At 33.4% G+C, this 4,507-nt stretch overlaps 1 non-coding gene across 1 annotated transcript; it reads left to right on the top strand.

Annotated features, from left to right (window-relative positions):
• Nucleotides 1-707: 707 nt before the first annotated feature.
• LOC120190333 lies at nucleotides 708-815 on the top strand. Its single transcript, XR_005522611.1, has one exon. It is a non-coding gene; the product is annotated as a small nucleolar RNA R71 (small nucleolar RNA).
• Nucleotides 816-4,507: the final 3,692 nt, after the last annotated feature.

Raw genomic sequence — 4,507 nt, 5'->3', positions numbered from 1 at the left:
TCAGTGTCACTAGGCAGGATCCTGGTAATCGATTATTTAGAGCATTAACTATTTGTCCCATCTGATTCTCAATAGCCCTTATTGAGACAGATTGGCTTGCGATATATTCTTTCATCATGGCTTCAAAAGGTGTCAAGGTTGAAGTTTGGTTTGAAGATTGGCCATGGTAGTTCTGCCTTTGCTTGACTCTACTGAGTGTAATGTTGCAACTAATATTACTGATGTTGTGGATTGGCAACATTCTAACTTCTCCAAGAAAGATTTTGTTGATTTCCAAAATTCAGATAGTATATATTTCCAAAAGCATTATCAATCATTGGATAATTCCTCATAGTAGATAGACTCCATATTTTGGGGGAATTCATCAAAATTGTGATCATCACCGTAATATACGCAAGTAATAAGGGATGCGGCTTTGACTTCATATATTCCTCCTATATTATGCAAATTTTCACCATTTCAATCAATATTGAAATATAAGATGCCATAGAGTTAAGAGCTTCTTAGTCTATTGTTGCAGCAACGCACCGACAAAATGTATTACATGTATTAGGGTATTGGCAATCGTTGGTGGAAATTCTCTCAAGAATATCATATGCTTCATTGTATGTTTTATCCATCAAAGCTTTGTTTACTTAGGCATCAACCACCATTCGAGTGTGAATACTTAACATATTATAAAAATCTCCATTTGAGTCTAATATGTGAACCCATGCATAGGACACTTTCACAAAAAAATCCTTGAATATTTCCCATACTTCATTCAAGCTTTCATCATCCATATGCTTCAATGAGGTTAAGTCATTTCTAAGCTTAGCATTATATTCGGTGGGTTGAATCGCAACAAGAAATTCTACGCTAATTGATTCCAAGATGCTATAGCACATGGCGACAATGAACTCAACCAAGCTCGTGCTATATCACTAATGAATAGGGAAATAGCTTTAGTTTCAGGGCCTCCTCTGAAATGCCTTGTTGAATAAAATAATCGAAAACCTCCATGACAGCTTGAAAATGGGCTCTAGGATCTTCAACAATAGAACCTCAATATTGTCAAAAAGATTATAAAATTTGGAACATACATGTCTTTAATTTGAAGTTCGTAGCATTAATAATTGGTCTCACAATGCCCAAATGCAAATCATCCAATGTCAGTACCACATGCTCACAAATAGGGTGATTTCTATCATCTACATTCTGATATGGTTTCTCATCTCCAATGTCATAACAACTCATCATTATCTCCATTCTGTAGTGAGGGTAAAATACCCTTGTCTAGCCATACAAGCTTCATGGCGATATCTGCAAAATGTTTTTTCAACTATGGATCAAACGGCTCTAATTCGTTGTCACTTCAGGACATACACTAGTAAAAACAAAGACTAAGAAATATACGAAAAAAACAAACACGCAAGCAATATTAAAATAAATCTAAATCAAACTTATGCTCCTTGACAAAGGTGCTAAAAACTTAATGCTACGAAAATGCTATAGCATACAACTAAAGTAAACGCATCACAAATCATGTAGTAAAGTAGAAACTATGAGAGTTTCGGATGTCAAACCCATAGAAAGCATATTGTTTTCATTATAGGTTTTAGTAGCAAAATGTATCAAGGAAATGAGATACTAGTCGAAAGTAATGAAATCAATTACGAAAAGTACCAGTTCATGCTACAATATTCTAGAACGCAATTGGTCAGCTATGAAATCAAATAATAAGATATTATGATTTCCAAATTTTGTGAAAACATGATATACTTAGTCGATGTGATTAACATTAATTAAAACCATTTGAACAAATTTAATAACTTTCATTAATTAAAGATTCAAACTATTAATAATGTTAATCTAATGGCTACACACTTTTCAGTGTACCTATGCTAATCAGTAAAACCAAATCTCACAAATGTATATATTAATTTGAATGAAAATATTTCCAAATTCAAACAAAAACACTATATATTTAATTGCAAAATATTTATACTCATAATCATGAAGTTTAAAGCTCGTAAACCAAATAAACGAGTAAACACAAAATATGAAGTTCATAATAAATATCAAAAACAAAGTTTAATCATTCAAATCACTCCCTTTCTCTATAGAAGGAATTGAACATGATCTGTTGAGTGATGAAGCTCCTTAGTAAGCTTTCTTTGTGCTGCAACAATCCCTGACAGAGGATTTAGATGCCCATGCTTGAGAAGAAATAACATGGAAAATGGTATTTTGGATCTCTGCCAATCGTCACACTTTTTGCACCAAAGTACTCTTCTTTTATAGCTTGAAGAGAATTCCATTGCCCACTAGGAAAGGTGCACATTTTAGGTATTATCCATCCACATGAAAGCTACCCGAGCCAGTTGTCCCCATCTAGAAGGTTCTAAAGCTTAGACGACTGCAACATCATTCGATCAACATTTTCTGCAATGCTAAAACATCAGTTAAATAGTTTGCAGCAACAAAAATAAATTTTAACCCTTAACAACCCACAATGCTCTTATCATGCAGAATGTGCGTTAAGTGAATTTAATCCTAATACACTTCTAAATATGCTTAAGTTTAAACTAAACCTATGCAATTAAGGCTACCAAATAGAACTCTTTTAGAGAGTTATCATTATGATATAGAAGCATTGAAGGCGATGGTGGCTTTACGAGGTAGTAGTGAGATGATTATTACACTGACGACCTTGCTTCGTTGATCTATGATCAGTGAAGAAGAAGGGGAGAAACAACAGTACATGGAAGAAAAAAGGAAAAGGGAAAAGAGAGAAAAGAAGAACATGTGATTGAGACATGACATAGAGCCATGAAATCGTAACGTAAAATAAATAGGGAAATTATATCACAAACCCCTATACTCTTTAGGGTTTTGAAATGGCCAAAAGATTTGTATTCTTTGCACAATGGTCATTAAAATTATTTCCATTTCAATTTAACAACTAAAATAAATTTCGAGATTCGAATGAAAATTCAAAATTCTATGGTTTTAAATTTAGGGGAAAATTAGGATGTTATAACTTTTTTGGGTGTAGCCTTTTTGTATCAAATCTAACTCTTTGGTTTCTTCAGATTTTTGCCTCATTAGGTATGAAAGAACCTAGAATTAGATTGTTTTAGTGTCGTTTCCCTCTTTCTAGTGGTAATTTGTTAGGTGGATCACTTAATACTTCTTGAAAATATTATAAGAAAAATAAACACACTAGGAAACTTGTTAGATTAGTAGAAATCAAAAAAATTGAGTCATTGAAATGGATAAGGACACACGACTTGTTTTGAAAAAAGGTGTCTCTCAATTTTTGTGTGCTCATGATGCTATTTTTTCTCACAACTAGGTTCACTCACCTCCCTTGGGTTATTTATTTGGCTTTTATGGGTTGTGACCTCTTTTTCTTTTGCCTCTTTCTTGAAATTCCCAAACTCCACACAAATACTCTTTTTATCTAGTAGGATATATTTCCAGTAACATCGACTCAAGATTGTAAGTGATATGATCGCCAATAGCAAAGACCCGAAGAAGTACCCAAGTGGCCCCATCATACGGCAAGGGCTAAAGAGTTTCAAGCAGCCATGGAGAGTATGTTTACATCAAGTTTGGAACTTGATGAAGGAGGAATAATAAGGGAGGAACACTTTACGTTGCTTATGCATGAATTTGCATGAGAATTTAAAGTTTGCATAACATTCACTGCATTTAATAAGTGTGTTGTTCATTCAAGCATGCATTGCATTTAAATCATCTGGTTCATTTAGGGAAGTAGTTCATTAATTAAACTAGTTCGTTTATTAAATCAACTCTTAATTGTTTCATGCATGTTTTCAATTAAATATTGAATAAAGTTCACCTTTGTGTCTATGTGCATGAGAGAAGATGAATGGTTTCATCATATGCAAGAATCCAATTAGAATGTCTTCCAATTATGGATGCAATACAGATGTGTTTGGTTCTAGAAATTAATTGATAATTATTCCTCTATCTCTTAGCTTTCCAACGCATTTTGAATCACCTTAATCCAATATCGAAAGATTGAGATATGATCGATTTATTGAAGATAGTGCAGGATGGAATTTTGTTACGGGAATTTTATGCATGGATGATTTGGATGAGTTTGAGCCAAGGGAGAGTCTTTTCAACTTCATCCAAGTGACATGCCATTCAAGGACTCTTAATTCACCCATTCAAGGTATTCAAAGCTGATTGTTATCATCTAAATTCAAGGGTTGTTCATATTCTTCAAGGGAGCATGCAATGAATGGTGATTTAATTCACTTGTTAAAACAATTTTTAAGCATGGAATGGCAAGAGTCTTCCAACCCTTGGACAAAATTAAAGCCAAATTCAGATTCAAATTGTCTAGATTCATCCCCAAAATGATCTAGAATATTCAGCCAACCTTGAAGATAAGAAAAAAAGCATTCGAGTGCATTTTATTGCTAAATTGATGAGAATGTTTTCAACTTTTGAGTCATTTCATATGCTACTTAGAAACACTATAAATAGGCAC

This window comes from Hibiscus syriacus, unplaced genomic scaffold, assembly GCF_006381635.1.
Source record: "Hibiscus syriacus cultivar Baekdansim isolate YM2019G1 unplaced genomic scaffold, ASM638163v2 tig00004075_pilon, whole genome shotgun sequence".
Lineage (NCBI taxonomy): Eukaryota > Viridiplantae > Streptophyta > Magnoliopsida > Malvales > Malvaceae > Hibiscus > Hibiscus syriacus.
Note: the sequence above shows the minus strand (reverse complement) of the source record. Positions and strands in the feature narration are given on the sequence as shown.